Consider the following 6,646-nt stretch of genomic DNA (forward strand, 5'->3'; position numbering starts at 1 on the left):
TATGAGGCATACAGGACCCCAGCTACCTACAACCCAAACAGAGCTACACCCAGGCATATAATAATAAAAATTCCAGAAATTCAATACAAGAACAGAATATTAAAAGCTGTAAGAGACAAGAAACAGACTACCTACAAGGGAACACCCATCAGAATTACAGCAGATTTCTCTTCACAAACCATCAAATCACGAAGAGCATGGGGGGAAATAATTCAAGCTTTGAAAGATAATAATCTCCAGCCAAGATTGAGATATCCTGCACAACTGTCCCTGGAAATTGATGGAAAAACGAGGTGCTTCCAGGATAAAGAGGAACTGGGGGAATTTGCAACCACCAATTCAACACTACAGAAAGTATTGCAGGATATTCTAAAAAAAAGAAAAATACAAAGAACCCAGAAATAGTGGCGGGGAGGCCACAACGAATGGAGCAGAGAACAAAATGAAGAAGACAAACTGACAGCTACTGACAGAAAAAGAGCTCAACAGAAATGAGACAGAGAAGATTGGATGATAGGAACAGCTATTTTGGAGAAAATGACATCTTAATAGGTAATGCTGATTTAGTACCATCTTGTTTTGAAGTCTCATCTAGCTTTTGTTCTTCTGTCTCCAATGGTCTAAACAGGTTGTATCTTATTGGATTTTGTTATGTACGATAGTATAAGCAAAAACCTTTTAAAGACAAGGAGATTATACAGAGACCATTGTTCATTTTGTTAGTCGATTCTAAATACTCTATAATGCTGTCATTCTCTTAAATGGTTTTATATTGTTTTGATATACTTAATGCTACAGTATATGAAGTTGTACTCAAGGACTTCAGGGAGGGAGTCAATATGGTAACTACTTTTGAGTCGGAAATATCTGGTGGTGAAACACTATTCTGCTTAAATGGTTATGTTTTGATCTGCCCTGTTTCACTGTTATGCCCTCTTTTTTCTCAATCTCCACTCCATTATTTACTTTTTTATTTTTATCCATTTAATTAAAGGGAAAAAATAGCAGGATATAATATAGTAACCCACTTTGACTTTCTATTATCTCGATTTGAAGCCCTGTATTACTCTCACCATCTTGTTTTTGACTGAGGTTCCTCTATTCTGTTTTGCTGGATAGTATCAGGTTCGAAAGTTTAGGCATCAGCTGAGAAGATAATGAGATTCATTATAACGCCCATTCTCGTTGACTTTTATCTACTTTTGAAGACCTACAATATCTCCAATGTTTTGGTTTTGTCGGTTTTATTCTTTACTGTTTTGTTCAATTGTATTACAACTAATGATATAGGCAATTCTATTAGAAATAGCGGGAGGCATTATGGTAACCATTGTTGATCACCTTGTATTATGTTTTTATATTATCTATTATATCCACCCTTTTGACTTGACCGATTCTGTTCTGTTATGTCACATTTGGTTTTACTCTCTTCCAAAAAAGCAATAAGAACCGTGGGAGCAATGAAACCCAAAATGTGTAATAGTCACTGTACAAAAGAGAGGAAAAGAAAGTGCTCTAAACTATATAATTGCATGTATATTTAAATGTATAAGATAGAAAATGATATCACAGAGTTTTATTGGATCATTGAACAGAACTGTTTGCAGTATCATTGTTGGAATGTCCACTCTACAAGCTTTAATTTTGTGACAATTATTTCTAAGATGGCAATATGTAATCCATTAACTAGTGATTTCCTACTGCGCATTTTTTTCTTCTGTAAATCTGTATAACTTGTACCCCTTCACTGTTTTTTTTTCTTTCTTTTCTTTTCTCCTTAAATAAAAATTAAAAAAAAAAAAAAGAAATGCACACAGTGGCTCACAAGCTCTCAATTCCGGTGACTCTCAGTGTACACTGGCATGCCCTGTTCACTCTGGGAAGACAGAAAGGGATCCTTTTCTGTCTTTAGCTTCTGAGACTGCTCCACATTGTACATACAGTTGCTGGAACTTTGAACATTGTAAATGAGCTTTGTAGGAAAGTAGATTACTTTCTTTGTTGTAGCATATAATAAATTCTTGAGACATTGAACCCATCCTTCAGCCCTGGGTAAAAAGGTGCCATAACCCACAGGGAAACACTGTAACCTCTAACCCTGAAGATTACTTTGACCAGATTTTCAAATCAGCTTTATGTTTGTGATACTAATCTATATTATGTGTAGCATAGTTCATTTATTCTTGTTGCTCTGTAGTATTCCACTGAATGAATAAACCATGATTCATATATTATTAAAAAAAAAAAGAATGTTTTCCTTGGGACTGACAGCCCACAGCACCCTGAATTTCTCTAAAACTCCACAGTAACAAGTCTGTGCACCCCGTATAAATGCTGTTTTCAGCTGTCTCCATGCTGTCTTCTCCACGACAAGGATTCTGGTCATCTCTAGATAGCTTAACACAGTCAACCCCTAGTACACTGGCTAGATCTTGCCTGTCATATTCTTCTATGGACCTTATTACATTTCTTTATTACATTTACTATCAGCAGTTATCTTAGCCGGGTGTGTTGTCACGTGCCTGTAATCCCAGCACTCAGAAAATTGAGGCAAGAGACTCCCCATGAGCTCAAGGCCAGCCTAGTAAAAGTCAGTTTAAGGCCGGTTTGAATGGCAAAGGGACATGTTGTCTCAAAAAGGTAAAAAAAAAAAAAGCCAAACAAACCACCACTACCACCAACAACAAAAAAACAGAAAGAAATTATTTTGTTTGATTCTGTTGCTTTGTGGTATGGTCTGTCTTTCCTCCCATAGTGTGAGGTTCAAGAGGGTAGAGATATGTCAACTTTCCCTAGTCCTTGAAATGCTATCTGGCACATTCTTGGTGTGCAGTATTTTATTTTCATAAGTCTTATGTGTTCTTGATAAAAATTCAAAACTATAAGAAAAGTACAAAGGAGAAAAGAAAAATAGAATATAAACCTAGGTATTATCACAGCCAGTATTTTGACACATTTAAAATATTTTGAGAAAAAATATAAATAAAAGGCTATAAATAAACATAACACTACAAAATCAATAAAAATATAATTTAAAATATCTTTTTAAAACCATATTTTTTCCATTTTACAACATAGCAAGAAGAAATATCTTTTCTGGTAACGGATGCTTTCTGCAAGGATGGGTTGTTCCAAGAGAGCCTGGAACTCCCCTGTGTCCTCTGGCACGGCCTGGACCACTTTCCACTCCTGCACGTGTCCCAGTGTGTAACTCCATCGACAGGAGGTCCTCACCAGGGCCAAGCAAATGCTGCCATCACGCCCTTGAACCTCTTGAGATGTTTTGTGTAACCCAGGTCAGAAAACAGCGGTACTGCTAGGAAGAGGAGGACAGGGTTGCAGGCCCACAGGGGCCACTGACTCATTTTGTGACTTTGAGAAAGTCTCACCCAGTCCCTCTCAAGTCTTCTGTTTCCCCACCAACGAGAAGAGATGTGGAATAGCTGGGCTCTCCACCCCTGAACAAGAGGATTTGCTGAGGACTGTCCTAGAAAATAACTGCAATGACTGCATAATGTACCTTTTGCTTGTTTAACAGAACATACACATCTTTCTGTGCCAGTCAAGGTTTTTACCTGTTGATTTTTAATAGCCTCCTAGACTTTTATGGTGCCTGTGCCATAATTTAACATATTTCCAACTGTCATTCAGACTGTTTCTAATTTTTATTTGATAATTTTCTGCTCTTCTTCATCACAAATTTAACTGGGAAGGTACACACAGGATCATCACTAATCTTCTAAGATCTTGTCCTGGCTGTTCAGAAATCTGAGTTGAATTAAAGAAATAATGAGAAAGTCAATATTTCACTGCACAGGTCATATTTTCATTTTTAAGTCACCATCTCCCGCAGCTCTAAGCCCCATTTCTGAAAAACCAGACCTGGAATAATGGGACTTTAATCACCATGAGATGTCAAATAACAGATTATATACTGTACCTAAATATTTGTAAGAGAGTAATTTGCCCTAACTCACCCTAGAACAAGAGTCACATTTCTTTTCTTTTTCCAAATCTAATTTGGATATTCAATCCCAATGATCATTATAGCCACTGCCCCACCCCACCCTCCTGTGAAGACCTGTTGATCTAACTTAGTCCAGCCCCATAAAAGCCCTCTGGCCTTTAGTCCACTCTGCTATCACAAATAAGCTCCTATCCAAGCGTCTGTGGCCCCTGACTGTCCAGCAGTTCTGCTCATAGCTGGGCCTCAGGCATTCTTGCTCTGGTAGGTTTCCCTGGAGAGGGCACCCACAGCCACCCAGAGGTGGCCCTCCACCTCCACCCCAGGAAAAGCAGAGGCCCTGGATCTTTCCACTCCAGGATCCTGCAGAGCCTAAATCATTTTCCTGTCTTCAGAAAGGTTCTTAAAAATCTCCCATCTCACCACTTAATCCTCCCTTCTCCCCCATCTGGGGCAGTTCAGCCTGATTGTCTTCTAAGGTCAAGATCTACAAGGATTGCTTCCCCGAGTCTAAGAATCGTGGCTTTCTACCCTGCCACACAGTAGCCCTGTGACACAGTGACCATGCAGGGACCCCACAGGAACACACACCTCAGAGAATTGGAGGACAGGGAAAATACCTATAATCACAGAAAAACACTATTTGTAATACAAAAGAATGAAACTCAGGGTGTAGCTCAGTGGTGGAGTGCTTGCTTAGAAGTGTGCAACTCTGGGTTTGACCCTCAACACCTCAAAAAAGAATAGAAATAATATGAATGTCCACCAATGATTCAATAGTTGCTCTTCTTAATGAACAAAAATACAACTTAGTTTCAAAGTTTGAATTGGCCTTGTGTTCAATTCTAGAATTGCAAGACTTCATTCCATGATATAGAATAAATGTTGTGGTTGGATACTAGCAAAGCTTAGTGTAACAGAGAAATTCTGAAAAAAGGAAGAACAGGCCGAAAGGAGAACTGGCTACTTCAGTTATTTTCCTTTTAAGACTGGGACAGGGACAGAACGATAGAAAAATAACTGAATAACAGATTATATAGAGTTAGTTTTTGTAAGGACAACAGAGTTAGAGCATATAAGGATGAAGGCAGAGGGAACCTCACCGCATGACGATGAACCCGTCTGTGAAACAGGTTGGTCTCACTCTCATGACTTTCCTAGAGGCCAGCTAACAACGCGGTGTCCGCTTCATGGCTTGGAATCTCAGCCTCTGGGCCTCAGGCATTCTTGCTCTGGTAGGTTTGCGATGACTGCATAATGTACCTTTTGCTTGTTTAACAGAACATACACATCTTTCTGTGCCAGTCAAGGTTTTTACCTGTTGATTTTTAATAGCCTCCTAGACTTTTATGGTGCCTGTGCCATAATATAACATATAACTGAATAACAGATTCCATGGTCGATTTGTGACAGGCCTGGCATACAGAAATGATGAATCTTTTTTAGGACCCGCAGAAACTGAAAAATACATATATCATGACTGAGTAGCTTGGATGTGCAATGCTCAGCACTCCTGGTGCAAGAAGGTGCCCACCAGCTCAAGATCACCCGTGGGCACCCATACAAGTCACCCTCAATCAGCTTCCAGACAAAAAGCACTGTATGCTAGCAGTCCCCATTCTTCGTCGCTTTTTAAATAAAATTTCCTTCTTTGCATCAACACCTTGGCTTATTGGCAGATAAGCAGCCTGACCTCAATTCCTGTAACCTTCCGATTCCTGACACGGTGTGTAACTGGAAATCTTCAATCGTGGGTGACAGAAACTTGGAGATGGATCATCTCTAGATAAGAGAGGGAGTTCCTTAAATGACTGTTCATAACGAGGTTCATTGGAAACGGAAGAAAAGGAAGTTAATCATGCTTCCTTCCCAAGGTCTCTGTTGCCCCCTCTAATGGGTCCACACAAGCTGCAAACAATGGTAAGAATGAACATGCCCCATCAAAGTGGCCACTTCAGGGCAGATAATTAAACCAGACAACACGATTGGCTGGGACTGGTTGGTTATTTTTCAAAGGAATAGAGGGCTGAGCAGTGAAGAATGAGCAGCAACCAGGCAGGCAGGTTACTATGAGCAGAAAGCAAGGCGGACCGGAAAGAGGGTGAGTTTGATTTTATCTCATGATTTTCATCATTTCCGAGGATCATGGAAAGCCACTGAGGGTTTTAAACAATGTTGGAACTACATCTTATATTTATCTTTATATTTATTTATTTGTCTTTTTGAGACAGGACTTCCCCATGAAGTTCAGGCTGGCCTTGAATTCACTTTGCAGCCCTGGTCGGTTTTGAACTTACAGCAGCCCCTGCCCCAGTCTCCCGATGCTGGAATTAATAGTCATGCGTACCACGCCTGGTTTATATTTACATTTTTAAAAGCGTCTTCCAGTTATGGGGATCTTTGGTGGAAAATGAGCTCTACCAGGGCAACAGCTCTAATACATAGGGTTTCAACTTATTCTACAAACGTCAGCGGGAGGTCCGAGAAGTCAGAGATTAAATTCTTGCAGCTCACAAATGCACTCTACAGTTCTTGACGGAGCGCTTCTGCCTTTTGTTTTTTTGGCTTGTTTGTTTTTTCAGATAGGGTCTCGCTTTGTAGTTAACGCTGACCTTGAATTTAGTACCAGGCTGGTCTCGAATTCAAGGCGATCCTCCTCTCCCAGCCTTCCTAATGCCCGCC

General features: G+C 39.9%; 1 protein-coding gene across 9 annotated transcripts in view; it reads right to left on the minus strand.

Moving 5' to 3' along the window:
• Positions 1–6,646, minus strand: part of Pde6a (phosphodiesterase 6A) — a 145,361-nt gene that overhangs the window by 70,769 nt on the left and 67,946 nt on the right. The gene's annotated exons all lie outside the window — the stretch shown is intronic.

Source organism: Cavia porcellus, unplaced genomic scaffold, assembly GCF_034190915.1.
Source record: "Cavia porcellus strain 051 isolate PalLab524CR breed Dunkin Hartley unplaced genomic scaffold, mCavPor4.1 scaffold_21, whole genome shotgun sequence".
Classification (NCBI taxonomy): Eukaryota; Metazoa; Chordata; class Mammalia; order Rodentia; family Caviidae; genus Cavia; species Cavia porcellus.